The sequence below is a fragment of the Capra hircus genome, chromosome 6, assembly GCF_001704415.2.
Source record: "Capra hircus breed San Clemente chromosome 6, ASM170441v1, whole genome shotgun sequence".
NCBI classification, from domain to species: Eukaryota; Metazoa; Chordata; class Mammalia; order Artiodactyla; family Bovidae; genus Capra; species Capra hircus.
In genome coordinates this window covers 69847509-69863402 of record NC_030813.1, presented here as the reverse complement: position 1 = coordinate 69863402, position 15894 = coordinate 69847509, and positions in this window count along the sequence as shown.

Below are 15894 nucleotides of genomic sequence, written 5' to 3'. Positions count from 1 at the left end.
TTTATTACGTCAATTATGCCTCAATAAAGCTGTTAAAACAAGGACAAAACAAAACACTGTAACATTCCCTGCTTCCACTGCCAAGAGTCTGCTGTACTGCCCTCCACTGTTACCAATAAATAGATGTTTAAGTGGAAAAAACAAACAAAATGCCATAAAGAAATAGTGTTGACCTAGGCAAAACTTTCTAAAGTATTAAAATTTTATTCAATTATTATTTTGCCTACTTTCAGAATCTAGGAGTATTTAAAGCAAGATTTTGTTTTTGGGAAAAAATATTTGAGAGTAACTTGCCATCAGAAAGAAGGCAAAGTGATAAATTTCCACCAGAAATTATGAAAGACAAAGCCATATCCTGGAGATACCTGGGAATCCACTCTCAAACAACCTTCAACACTTTTAGCCTTTCTCAGGCATCACCTTAATTGTTATCATATGGTTAACTTCTCTCCAGTTCTCATGGCCTATGATTTAGGCAGTGATTATTGGTCATTTTTAAGGCTAAAATTTCCAACAGGCCTCTATGGATTGGAACAGGAAGCATATAAGCAGGGAAAGGGAAGAGTTGATGATCATTTAAATGGTGAAAAATTGCCTTTTTTTTTTTTTGTTCACTACCAAAAAGGACACTGAATTTGCTCCTCTACTTAGATCAAATGTTAAAACTGCTTGTGGATGGGGAACAACCAAAGGGGTTCTTGCAGTGACTGAATATTCAGGAGTTACATGGAATAACACTCACTGGAAGGGAATCAACAGCAGGGCTTTCTCTCCCACTAGGTCTTGGTCCTTTTTCCATGGTCAGGACCCAGGGATGGGCCCGGAAATTATGAAGCAGAACATTTCCCATCTGATGATGGCCAACTTTGTCTTTCTGCAATATACTGTGGTCTATGTAACTTCCCTGGTGGCTCAGACAGTAAAGAATCTGCCTGCAATGCAGGAGATCTGGGTTTGATCCCTGGGTCGGGAAGATCCCTTGGAGAAGGGAACAGCAATCTACTCCAGTATTCTTGCCTGGAGAATTCCATGGATAGAGGAGCCTGGTGGGCTGCAGTCCATGGGTCACAAAGAGTAGGACACGACTGAGTGACTCACACACATGCTCTATATGGGGCTTCCCAGCTGGCGCTAGTGGTAAAGAAGCCAACCACCAATGCAGGAGACATAAGAGACGTGGGTTCAATCTCCTGGAAGAGGGCATGGTAACCCACTCCCGTACCTAGAAAATCTCATAGACAGAGGAGCCTGGTGGGTTACAGCCCATGGGGTTGCAAAGAGCCAGACACAACTGAAGTGACTAAGCACGCACACATGTGCTCTGCATGTGTTGTTTTTACCTAAACCTCAGGTTGGTTTTTTTTTTTTAAGGTGGTAAGATATTTTGATTAGGTTATTCTTTAAAAATTTTTTTCTTTTTTCTTTATTTATGTTCGACTCTGCTGGGTCTTTGTTGCTGAGCGGGTTTTTCTCTAGTTGTGGCGAGCAATGGCTACTCTCTAGTTGTGGTGCATTGCTTCTCATTGTGGCGGCTTCTCTTGTTGCTGAGCACAGGCTCTAGGGTGTGCGGGCTTCAGCAGTTACTGCTCCCGGGCTCGCGAGCACAGGTTCAGTAGTTGTGGCACACGGGCTTAGTTGCTGCTCGGCATGTGGTATCTGGTATCTTCTAGGATCAGGGATGGAACTGTGTCTCCTGCATTGGCTGGCAGATGCTTTACCACTGAACCATCAAGGAAGCCCCTACACCTCACACTTTGAAATAGGTGTAGCTTTCCCATTTTCCAGAGAGGAATCTGAAGCACAGATGTATGAAGCTACTTGAGCAAGGTTACACAACATGAATATTAATACTAATACTAAAAAAAAGAATAACAGCATTTATGAGGAGCCAGGCAGGCTCTACACCAATGCCTTTACATATATTAATATGTTTATATTACTATGAGGTATGGAATACAGTTATTCTGACTCAGTTCAGTTCAGTTCAGTTCAGTCACACAGTCGTGTCCGACTCCTTGTGACCCCATGTATCGTAGCACGCCAGGCCTCCCTGTTCATCACCAACTCCCAGAGTTCACACAGACTCGCGTCCATCGAGTCCGTGATGCCATCCAGCCATCTCATCCTTGGTCGTGCCCTTTTCCTCCTGCCCCCAATCCCTCCCAGCATCAGAGTCTTTTCCAATGAGTCAACACTTTGCATGAGGTGGCCAAAGTACTGGAGCTTCAGCTTTAGCATCATTCCTTCCAAAGAAATCCCAGGGTTGATCTCCTTCAGAATGGACTGGTTGGATCTCCTTGCAGTCCAAGGGAATCTCAAGAGTCTTCTCCAACACCACAGTACAAAAGCATCAATTCTTTGGCGCTCAGCCCTCTTCACAGTCCAACTCTCACATCCATACGTGACCACAGGAAAAACCATATCTTTCCTTTTCTCCTTTGCTTTTTGCCTCTCTTCTTTTCACAGCTATTTGTAAGGCCTCCCCAGACAGCCATTTTGCTTTTTTGCATTTCTTTTCCATGGGGTTGGTCTTGATCCCTGTCTCCTGTACAATGTCATGAACCTCATTCCATAGTTCATCAGGCACTCTATCTATCAATTCTAGGCCCTTAAATCTATTACTCACTTCCACTGTATAATCATAAGGGATTTGGTTTAGGTCATACCAGAATGGTCTAGCAGTTTTCCCTACGTTCTTCAATTTCAGTCTGAATTTGGCAATAAGGAGTTCATGATCTGAGCCACAGTCAGCTCCTGGTCTTGTTTTTGTTGACTGTATAGAGATTCTCCATCTTTGGCTGCAAAAAATATAATCAGTCTGATTTCAGTGTTGACCATCTGGTGATGCCCATGTGCAGAGTCTTCTCTTGTGTTATTGGAAGAGGGTGTTTGCTATGACCAGTGCATTTTCTTGACAAACCTCTATTAGTCTTTGCCCTGCTTCATTCCGCATTCCAAGGCCAAATTTGCCTGTTACTCCAGGTGTTTCTTGACTTCCTACTTTTGCATTCCAGTCCCCTATAATGAAAAGGATATCTTTTTTGGGTGTTAGTTCTAGAAGATCTTGTAGGTCTTCATAAAACCGTTCAACTTCAGCTTCTTCAGCATTACTGGTTGGGGCATAGACTTGGATAACTGTGATATTGAATGGTTTGCCTTGGATCATTCTGTGGTTTTTGAGATTGCATCCAAGTACTGCATTTTGGACTCTTTTGTTGACCATGATGGCTACTCCATTTCTTCTGAGGGATTCCTGCCCGCAGTAGTATATATAATGGTCATCTGAGTTAAATTCAACCATTCCAGTCCATTTTAGTTCACTGATTCCTATAATGTTGACGTTCACCCTTGCCATCTCTTGTTTGACCACTTCCAATTTGCCTTGATTCATGGACCTGACATTCCCGGTTCCTATGCAATATTGCTCTTTACAGCATCGGATCTTGCTTCTATCACCAGTCACATCCACAACTGGGTATTGTTTTTGCTTTGACTCCATCCCTTCATTCTTTCTGGAGTTATTTCTCCACTGATCTCCAGTTGCATATTGGGCACCTACTGACTTGGGGAGTTCCTCTTTTGGTATCCTATCATTTTGCCTTTTCCTACTGTTCATGGGGTTCTCAAGGCAAGAATACTGAAGTGGTTTGCCATTCCCTTCTCCAGTGGGCCACATTCTGTCACACCTCTCCACCATGACCCACCTGTCTTGGGTTGCCCCGCAGGCATGGCTTGGTTTCATTGAGTTAGACAAGGCTGTGGTCCTAGTGTGATTAGATTGACTAGTTTTCTGTGAGTATGGTTTCAGTGTGTGCCTTCTGATGCCCTCTTGCAACACCTACCATATTACTTGGGTTTCTCTTACCTTGGGCATGGGGTATCTCTTCATGGCTGCTCCAGCAAAGCACAGCCGCTGCTCCTTACCTTGGATGATGGGTATCTCCTTACCACCGCCCTTCCTGACTTTCACCGTGGGGTTGCTCCTCTAGGCCCTCCTGCGCCTACGCAGCCACAGCTCCTCGGGATGCTTCTCCTGGCCACCGCCTGCTCTGGCCTCGGGCGTGGGTGTCTCCTCCCAGCTCCCGCCCTTGGCCTTGAGCTTGAGGTGGCTCCTCAGGGTCACCGCCCTTGGCCTCGGGCGCGAGGTGGCTTCTCCCAGCCGCCAGTGACCTCGAACGCGGGTTAGCTCCTCCCGGGCGCAGGCGGCTGCGAGAGCCGAGAGCCGGCGCACTAAGTGCGGCGGAGAGGAGCTTCCCCACGTCTGAGGTCAGGGGCAGCGGCCTAGAGTGCCAGGCTGCAACGGCGCAGGAACAGCCGAGAGGAGCTACCCCGCGGCTGAGGTCAGTTGTTCTCACTAAAGACAAGAAAATATGAAGTGGATAGTAACTCTTCCACTCACACGATTGATCATCAATAGAGTCTGTTATGCACTGAATGAAAAATTGTGTGCCTTTCTAGTCTATTGGAGGTGCTCTGTGGGTGTTTGTGTGTGTGTTTGTATGTGACTTTTTTGTGTGTATTATTGGGCAAGTAGGTTATGGAACATAATAAATTATTTTTATAGCCCAAACCCCCTATTTAGCTAAAATGATTAAGGTTACATTGGAGTTGACCTTTACTGCAGTTTCTGCTCTCCAGGGCTGCAGAACTGGCCATATGACACTAGCCACTTTCTATTCACAGCTTTCAACTGCCTCTGGGCAGCAGGCCCACTCCCTCTCCTGTGGGTTCTTCTTCCCAGAGAAGGGTAGTTAATGACAGCACTCAGCCCTTGACCACAGAAATGACCATGTGCTCTCTAGCTGGCCAACTTCAAACCTGTCTGTGGCCACAGCAACTGGCCCAGCAAAAAGCAGTTGACCAAGTAAGAACCAGTTAGAGTTTTTTCTTGAGTTGTTTATATATGTGCTCAGAGAGAAAACCTCTCTGTTTCTTCTACAAATTTTCATTAAGAGTAACTATGCTTGAAGCTGTATGAGGCCACGTTCCTCCTCATGGAGGAGGTTCAACCACGATGGGAAGAACTGAGGCCCAAATACCCTGAAAATCAGAGACCAGAAAGACACAGAGATGGAACGAGGCAGCAGATCACATCATTTGAGACTTAAAGGATCCTCAGGCCCTCTTGATTTCTGAATTTCCTAATTATATGAACTCATTTCCTTCATTATTTAAGATAGCTTTATTTGAGCTTTTTTCATTTGTTAATGAAATGAAAGTGCTTAACAGTACTGACACATACAGGAAATATTCTTATTTCTTTTTCTTAAATATTAAAATTATGCCCCCTCCAAAGTTACTTTTAATAATGATAGCATTATACCTACAGCATTATGAAGGAAGGTAATTGCAATTCTTTAAATACTTATAGTGAGAATACTATTTTATTTATTTTTAGGTAAGTCCTACTATGGAATGTAGTATCGTTGTTGTTGTTTAGTCCCTAAGTCATGTCCGACTCATTTGCAACCCATAGACCGTAGCCCGCCAAGCTCCTCTCTCCATGGGATTTCCCAGGCAAGAATACTGGAGTGGGTTGCCATTTCCTTCTCCAGGGGATCTTCCTGCCTCAAGGATCGAACCTGCATTGGCAGATGGATTCTTTAGCCACCAGGAAAGCCCTGTAGTATCATTAGAGAGGAAAATAGGATCAAAGGATCAATGTTACCCTCTCTATCAAAATCAAAACAGAATCAGAAGAGCAGAGACATGACTTAGACAAAACTAGTGAAATGCATTGGACATGAGAATAAAAGTAGACTCTGTGTTGAAATGATTGCTTTGGGCAACGTGAAAGATTAACCGGGGTCAGTAAAAATCAGGGCCAGAGTCTAGAACTTCCCTCTAAACCAGAACGCATTTGAAAATTTTCCAACAAAATCTTTCCCAGGTTCAGAGACTAGGGACTTCGGGGCAGAGAAGTTATCATAGAAAGAGACCTTTTTAAAAAATCCCCATATGTTTCTGAAATTCCTCCTTTAGAGGTTTATCCTATTGATTAGCATTCACTCTTTCTCTAGTTTCCCTTGAAAAAAACTTCTTTGCAGGGTAATATTACATTTCTTTTATTTTAAGATGGTAATGTTATAGTAGTTAAGTGGTTAATTTTAGCCAAACAGCTTGGGGTCCCATCTTGGTTGCACTGTTTATTAGCTATGTGACTTTCCCTCTCTCTTTACCACTCCCACGCCATACCTTATTTTACTCATCTGTAAAGTGGGGATAATAATAATTATATATATATACACACATATACACTCCTGGACCATTATGGTGGAATTAAAGAAGACACCATATGAAAGGCTCTCAGCATGGTGCCTGGCACACAGGGTGTATTTGATAAATGTTAGCTATCCTCCTGAGAGTGAGGCATTCTAGCTGGGTGCAAAGGGCACTGAGAAACCAGCCAGGAGCACTGATGCTAAGCCTGCATCTTCAAACACTGTCCAGGTGACTTCAACCAAGTGTATCTTGGGTTCCACTGTCCCCCCTCCCACCCCCACCCGTCCCCACTGCCCCAATGAAGGGCAGTACTAATGCGTCTCATGCTAGGTTTCCAGTGGTGGCAAACCTGAAATAGGCGTTTTGAGGATAAAATGAAGTGACTGAAATGAAAGAGGTTTGGAAAGAGTAAATAGATTTTATCAATAATTGGGCGGGGGGATAGTTTATTCATTCAGCTAATATTTACCAAGTGTCTACCAGGTGCAAGGACCAAAACCAGTTTTATTTTCAAGTGAATCTTACTCTGTGATGAGAGAAAGTCAGACAAGAGCATAAAAGTCAGACAAAATTAAGGAAAATACAAGAAATGGGAGATGAGGGAAGGACCGATCTTGCCTTCTCCACACTTTTGCAGCAGGTTAACTCTGCAAGGTTTTCCTGAATCTTCCTCAGTGTGGCCAGCCCAGAGTCACCTTAATGTCTTCTGCTCTGCAAGCCAATGCAGGCAAAGTTAAGTTGGGCCTGAAAGAGAAACTACTGCAACACAGCATGCTCACAGCTCTGAATTAATGCAACCTGCTCTCCAAGGAACAGAATACATATACATATGTACATCTATATTATAGATAGAGATTGTATATATTATATATATAATATAGAAGTATATAAATATATTTTATGTATATTTATATATGTGTATATATAGAAATATTTAATTGTAATAAAATGCACAAAAATTTACCATCTTAATTATTTTAATGGTAGTTCAGTGGTATTAAATACATTCATAATATTGTCCGACCATCACCACCTTTCATTTCCAGAACTCTTTTATTTTGTAAAACTGAAACTGTACCCATTAAACAACATTCCCCAACTCCTCTGTTTCCCCAGTCCCCCTGGCAACCCGCATTCTGCTTTCTGTGTCTATAATTTGACTGTTTTCTGAGCCTCATATAAGAAGTGTCATGCAGTATTTGCCTTTTTGTGCTTGGCTTATTTCACACAGAGCTCTTTTGGAAAAGGTCTGAGATCCCTGTCCCTGGAGGTTTGGGACATGGCCGCTTTCCCTTCCTGTATCTGCAGGCCCACCGGTTTATGACAAGTTCTCTCACGTGGTTCCAACGGCAGCCAGGCTTCAGTAAGATTGGGGAAGGGGATACTCTGTGTTTCTTGCAGTTTTTAACCCAAGCGACAGTGTCTGGTTCCTCAGATTCTACCTTTTTTTGCTTCTCTCCATTTTCCTTCACTTTCCACATAAACATGGACTTGGGGGATGGGGTGGGTGGTGTGTGAGCCGTGGCCCCTCAGACACTTTTGTCCAAGGAGTTTAATGGAGGCTTCTGAAGTCTGTAAAACACAGTGAGAAACAACAGCTGCTTGTTCACCCCGAAGCTCCATTAATAATGAGATGTGCCTTTGTCGTAAAGGTAAACACACTGAAATGGGAAAGTTACCAAGAGGCCCTGAGCGAGGCTTATCAGCAGGAGGAGAGGCCAAAGGTACAGGTCACCACCGATGCAGGGCCATCAGACAGAGGAATGATGCCACTGTTACCTTGGGAACGGGCCTCGGCACCTGAACCTTGGAAAGAACACAGGGTCTGTGTGTCCTCATCTGCTACATCTGGGCTCCCAAGACACATTCTCAGCTAAGCAGATCCCATCTTCTTGTACAACTGATATTTTAAGAAAGCCTGCCTTTCAGAATTTACACTCCCAAATGGAGATTGCCCTCTAAAGTTGCCACGCCGTGGGGATGTTATCTTGTCTACCAGGGTCTCCAACATTCTGCGTGGAATGCTGCTTTGCACAGACCTACAAGCAAAGATGAAGTCCTCCTCTGAGCTTTCTCAATGGTGTCAAGTCAAATTTTGGCTTGGATTTTGAGACAGATGGTGAAATAAGATAGAGGAAGCATGTTATCCACACAGTTAAGTTATTTGGGGTGGAAAAACAAGGCACCAGTTCATATAAAACAATATGTGATGTTTATTGTGACAGGCCAGGGACTGTTCTCAGTGTTCTGGATAGACTATTTTATTAAATTCTCATAATAACCCCATGGGTTGAATTGTGTCATCTCAATCTTCCAGAGCAGGAAACTGAGATACAGAGAAGAAAGTAATGTGCCCAAGGTCACACAGTCACTGAGCGGTAGAGTCAGAGTTCAGGTCAGGTTCTTAACCAGTCTCTATATCGACTCTGTGATTTGCTTGAGTGAATTCCTTACTGGAATTACTGACTTGAGAGGTTACCAAAGAGACTTCTGACTCAATCTCTTACTCTTCCCCAGGTCCACAAGGCCTAGAGTTTCACTATTGGAGTTACTCCTCAGGCATTTGGTTTTGACAGAGGCTCCTATTAAAATGCACATAATTTGCTTTGGAGAACATTTATTCAGGTGTGTCTAATCAATTAAAAAGAGCAAGGAGACATAAATATGGAAAACAGAGCTATGCATTTTGATGGGACAAGAAGTAGTGAGACAGCCTAATCCTAGAGTTCCTTGGGATGATAGTCTGGATACCCTGTCCATCCATCCATCCATCCATTCATCCATCCATCCCTCCATCCATTTATTTAACAGATATTTACTGAAGGCCTGTGATGTTCTAGGAATCATGCCAAAAGCTGAGGCGCAATGTTGAGCAAAAACAGACTGAACCCCTCTGAGAGTTTAGAGTCTGAAAAGGGAGAAGTAAATATTGAAGCGTGATAACATCTGGGAAAGAGAAATACAAGGTGCTATGAGAACAGATAACAGAGGGCTGGAATGGAATGCTCTGAGGGCACTGGGTGTTGGGAGGAGGGAGAAAGAGATGCCAGATAAGAGGCAGGGAGGCGCTCAGCGTGGTTGATGGTGCTGAATGCTCAACGCGTCCATCTGGGTCCCCCAAGGTAACTCTGCCTACATGTTTGGTGGTGGACAGGTACATATGTGTGAAAACTGCTTTAATCCTGTGAAGGAAGTTACTGTGCTCATACAGAGTGTTATTTAGAGGGGAAGAAATAATGACTTTGAACACACACTCAGCCTTGACTCTTTACTTCCCTAAGCTTACTTATCCATCACTTTGACATCCTCCACCGTAGTTGCCTCGTGGATAAAATGGTGAGGGCAGACAGACAGAGGTTTTCTCTAATCTCCCTTGAGAGTCTGCATGAGGCTGTGACAGGAGCCCAGAGGACAGTCTCCTCTGTCTGTCTTTGGTTGTCCTGGTGTCTCTGTGGAGCCTGAGAGACACGAGGGACGTTGCAAGGCAGCATGGTGGCCGAGGCATTTGGTGTCAGGGAGTCTGAGATGGGGAGAGGCAGGGAGAGCAGAGACGACTTTCTTCCCTCTGTTCTTGGAGGGAGATAATCAGACAAAAAAGTTTCAACACTGTATATACTATAATCTGAAAGCTGGGCTCATTTAACCAGGGCCAAACCAATTCATTTTGGAAACATCCCAAAAGACAGGGTTAGTGTGGCAAATTCATAATGTAAGAAAGAGTGCAATCCAACCTCTTGCTAAGAGCACATGTTTCAAGAAGTCATTTAGTTATTAATAATGTTAATAATAATAATAGATAATGTTCATTGAGCATTTACTATACCCTCACATGGGCTTCCCATGTGGTGCTAGTGATAAAGAACTTGCCTGCCAATGCAGGAGATATAAGAGATGTGGGTTCAGTCCCTGAGTTGGGAAGATGCCCTGGAGAAGAGCATGGCAACCCACTCGAGTATTCTTGCCTGGAGAATCCCATGGATAGAGGAGCCTGGTGGGCTACAGTCCATAGGTTCGCAAAGAGTCAGACACAACTGAATGCGTAGCATGCACGCATTCATGCCCTCACATTCACTTTCTCATCAATTTTTCACATTAACTGTGAAGTGAAGTGAAGTGGCTCAGTCGTGTCCAACTCTTTGTGACCCCATGGACTATAGCCCACCACACTCCTCCATCCATGGGATTTTCCAGGCCAGAGTACTGGAGTGGGTTGCCAAAGAAACAGATTGTTGTTATTTAGTCACTAAGTTGTGTACAACTTTTAACAACCCTATGGACTGTAGCCTGCCAGGCTCCTCTGTCCATGGGATTCTCCAGGCAAGAATACTGCAGTGGGTTGCCATTTCCTTCTCCAGGGATCTTCTGAACTCAGAGATCAAATCCGCATCTCCTGCATTGGCAGGTTCTTTACCACCGAGCCACCTGGGAAGCCCTGAGAAATAGATAGTGCAGTGAGTGAAGTCACTCAGGCATGTCCGACTCTATGCGACCCCGTGAACTGTAGCCCGCCAGGCTCCTCTGTCCATGGGAGTCTCCAGGCAGGAATACTGGAGTGGGTTGCCATTTCCTTCTCCAGGGGATCTTCCCAACCCAGGGATTGAACCCAGGTCTCCTGCATTGCAGGCAGATGCTTTATCCTCTGAGCCACCTGTTATTCAGTTCAGTTCAGTTGCTCAGTCGTGACCGACTCTGCGACCCCATGAATCACAGCACACCAGGCCTTCCTGTCCATCACCACCTCCCAGAGTTCACTAACTCATGTCCATTGAGTCAGTGATGCCATCCAGCCATCTCATCCTCTGTCGTCCCCTCTCCTCCAGCCCCCAATCCCTCCCAGCATCAGAGTCTTTTCCAATGAGTCAACTCTTTGCATGTGGTGGCCAAAGTATTGGAGTTTCAGCTTTAGCATCAGTCCCTTCAATGAACACCCAGGACTGATCTCCTTTAGGATGGACTGGTTGGATCTCCTTGCAGTCCATGGGACACTCAAGAGTCTTCTCCAACATCACAATTCAAAAGCATCGATTCTTCAGCACTCAGCTTTCTTCACAGTCCAACTCTCACATCCATACATGACCACAGGAAAAACCATAGCCTTGAATAGATGGACCTTTGTTGGCAAAGTAATATCTCTGATTTTTAATATGCTGTCTAGGTTGGTCATGACTTTCCTTCTAAGGAGTAAGCGTCTTTTAATTTCATGGTTGCAATCACCATCTGCAGTGATTTTGGAGCCCCCAAAAATAAAGTCTGACACTGTTTCCACTGTTTCCCCATCTCTTTGCCATGAAGTGATTTGACTGGATGCCATGATCTTAATTTTCTGAATGTTGAGCTTTAAGCCAACTTTTTCACTCTCCTCTTTCACTTTCATCAAGAGGCTTTTTAGTTCCTCTTCACTTTCTGCCATAAGAGTGGTGTCATCTGTATATCTGAGGTTATTGATATTTCTCCCGGCAATCTTGATTCCAGCTTGTGCTTCTTCCAGCCCAGCATTTCTCATGATGTACTCTGCTGCAATTACATATTATTATATAATATTATTATATTATAATATTGCCCCCATTTTACAGATGAGGAAACAGTGGTCTAGAGATGTCATGTGACTTGCCCAAGGTCTTACTGCTGTAAGTGGTACACCCAAGGTTAGAATGGAAGTCTGACTGCAAAGTCTAGACTTTTAAATACTACTCTCCACTGCCTTGTGGTGAAAGCTATCGATATCCAGATATTTACCAACCTGTAACTTGTTCATTAAGAAAGGCAGATTTCTAAAGACATTGAGGCCAACATTGTTAGATTTTACAGATGCATAAAATTTTTTAAGTATTTGGGAGTCAAAGGGGTGTCAAGTTTTTGCTTTGCTAAATGAACATGTTCCTCTTTTATAAAAAATAAAAAGCCTATTTCACCATTTTTCTTGAATAGTTAAAAATCAAAACATTAAGAATTAAATAAACTTAGAATTTCAAATCTGGATAAATAGAACCCCGTGAACAAACCACTGCATGGTTCTTGCTTTTCTCCTTTTGCTTCAAATCAATGAAAACAGAGTCCCAACCCACTGACTGGCACCAGGGTAAGAATTAAATATTGGAAGTATCTATCCTTTGGCCACTTATTAGCAACACTTTGATTTTGAATATAGCTTGGAAAAAAATAGGATGGTATTTCTTAGAATCGTTTATAACTCAGACTTTCCACTAACTTCATCTGGTTTCTATCCTCCCCCACCATACAATTAGTCTGAATATTTGAGGTTTTCCTATTGTCTCCAGTAAGGTTCTTGGAGACAAGGTCAAACTAAGGGCAAGTCTCACAGGTCAGAGTATTGTTTTGAACCATATGGATGTTCTCTAAATAATTAAAAAAAAAATAAAATCACTGAGTAAATGAAGTTTTTTAAGTGTTCAAACCACATAGGTGACTAGGTTTGGGGCCAAAACTCAAGACCATATTTTAAAGACAATCGGTGATTTAAATATGGTAATTCCTCACAGCACAAATCGGCAAAGAGAATCCACCCCAGCCATGAGGAAGGCATGGATCTGATCGATGTTTGGGTGAGCCTGATTTGGGGCCAGTGACCTTTCCCTGCTCTGGTATTTCTTCAGACCTCTTTTTTGACCACAGCATCACACAGTTCTTAGTTTATGAGTCACAGGGTATCTCCAGGGCAATGCCTCCTTTTCTGGGGGTGTACATGAAATTTCAACCCTGTAAGCTGCGTACCATCAACTTACTTCATTATTCGTTTCTTGGTCACTTTGGAAACGATCTGTCGAAAGTGTGCAAAACACCTAAACATCTTCCTTTAAAATAAAACAAAGCACACGAGGAAATACTACCTAGGAGACATTTTTTAATATTAGAAATAAAATGCTGCACTTAATATAAGAGTATCACCAATCTTAAACGCAAGTCTTCATATCTTCAAGTCACCCAGATAATTTGGATGGTGCAAACATCATACTTCAGGATTTTAATCTTTCATTTTCCCCTCAGTTTTCCAGAGTGATTCAGAAGACAAGTAAAAATAAAGATAAGGGCTCTGAGGTTTTTAGGAAAAATTTTCCATCAGTATAGCCTATGCCTTTGGACTCTTGGAAATAGACATATCTGAATCCCCATGTGGGTTCTACCACTTACTTTTATTTGACCTTGGGCAATATAAGCACTTAAGTTTCAGATTCCACATTTATAAAAACGGGATGAAGCAAAACCCTATATGTAAAGGTCTTAGCACTATAATTAGTACATAATGAAACTTCAAAAATGACAGAGATCCTCCTAGTTCAGCAAATATTCTAAGCACTCCCCTACATTTCCCAACTTCCCTTGATGTCAGTAGGAACAAAAGGAACATGAGCAGATTTTCACATTGGGTCTAGGCAATTAAAAGCTGGTATATATGCTCTCTTTTTCTCCCCCCGCCCTAGTGATCTTGAGAGCCCCATTTTAAAAACTGATTTTTAAAATTAAAGCACAGTCCCATTACAATATTATATATGTTACAGGTGTACAATATAGTGATTCACAACTTTTGAACATTATATTCCATTAATCAGTTCAGTTCAGTCACTCAGTCGTGTCCGACTCTTTGCGACCCCATGAATCACAGCGCGCCAGGCCTCCCTGTCCATCACCAACTCCTGGAGTCCACCAAAACCCATGTCCATTGAGTCGGTGATGTCATCCAACCATCTCATCCTGTGTCGTCCCCTTTTCCTCCTGCCCTCAATCTTTCCCAGCATCAGGGTCTTTTCAAATGTGAAGAGTTAGCTCTTCACATCAGGTGGCCAAAGTATTGGAGTTTCAGCTTCAACATCAGTCCTTCCAATGAACACCCACGACTGATCTCCTTTAGGATGGACTGGTTAGATCTCCTTGCAGTCCAAGGGACTCTCAAGAGTCTTCTCCAACACCACAGTTCAAAAGCATCATTTCTTCAGTGCTCAGCTTTCTTTATAGTCCAACTCTCACATCCATACATGACCACAGGAAAAACCATAGCCTTGACTAGATGGACCTTTGTTGACAAAGTAATGTTTCTGTTTTTTTAATATGCTATCTAGGTTGGTCATAACTTTTCTTCCAAGGAGTAAGCGTCTTTTCATTTCATGGTTGCAATCACCATCTGCAGTGATTTTGGAGCCCAGAAAAATAAGTCAGCCACTGTTTCCACTGTTTCCCTATCTATTTCCCATGAAGTGATGGGACCGGATGCTATGATCTTCATTTTGTGAATGTTGAGCTTTAAGCCAACTTTTCCACTCTCTTCTTTCACTTTCATCAAGAGGCTTTTTCCTTTCACTTTCTGCCATAAGGGTGGTGTCATCTGTATATCTGAGGTTATTGATATTTCTTCCAGCAATCTTGATTCCAGCTTGTGCTTCTTCCAAACCAGAGTTTCTCATGATGTACTCTGCATAGAAGTTAAATAAGCAGGGTGACAATATACAGCCTTGACGTACTCCTTTTCCTATTTGGAACCAGTCTGTTGTTCCATGTCCAGTTCTAACTGTTTCTTCCTGACCTGCATACACGTTTCTCAAGAGGCAGGTTAGGTGGTCTGGTATTCCCATCTCTCTCAGAATTTTCCACAGTTTTTCGTGATCCACACAGTCAAAGGTTTTGGCATAGTCAATAAAGCAGAAAGAGATGTTTTTCTGGAACTCTCTTGCTTTTTCAATGATCCAGTAGATGTTGGCAATTTGATCTCTGGTTCCTCTGCCTTTTTGAAAACCAGCTTGAACATCTGGAAGTTCATGGTGCACATATTACTGAAGTCTGGCTTGAAGAATTTTGAGCATTACTTTACTAGCATGTGAGATGAGTGCAGTTGTGTGGTAGTTTGAGTATTCTTTGGCATTGCCTTTCTCTGGGATTGGAATGAAAACTGACCTTTTCCAGTCCTGTGGCCACTGCTGAGTTTTCCAAATTTGCTGACCTATTGAGTGCAACACTTTCACAGCATCATCTTTTAGGATTTGAAATAGCTCAGCTGGAATGCCATCACCTCCACTAGCTTTTTCATAGTGATGCTTCCTAAGGCCCACTTGACGTCACATTCCAGGATGTCTGGCTCTAGATGTGTGTGAGTGATCACAGTTATTACAAAATATTGGCTCTATTCCCCATGTTATACAGTATATAACTGCACTTTATTTTATACCCGATGCTCTGTATTAATTCCCTCCTTGTTGTATTGCCCCTCTTTGTTCCCTACCCCACTGGTTACCACTAGTTTTTTCTCTGTATCTGCTTCTTTTATGTTACATTCACTAGTTTGCTGCCTCATAGAAGTGATAACATACAATATTTGCCTTGAAAGCCTCATGCTATCATGACAGCATCACAGGATAGAGCGATCCTTGATCCCTGAGTCACCGCTTGGAGGAGAACTCCTGCTGAGCCACATCAATTTTTATTGTAAAGACTCATCAAACCTTTTCATATAAAGGCCCTAAGGCTTTGAGGACTGTCTGTGGGTTGCCATTTAGTTGCTAAGTTTTGTCTGACTTTTTCATGACCCCTTGGACTGTAACCCCCCAGGTACTTCAGTCCATGGGATTTTCCAGGTAAGAATATTGGAGTGGCTTGCCATCTCCTTCTTCAGGGCATCTTCCCAACCCAGGGACTGAACCAGTTGTTTACCGTTTAGCCACCAAG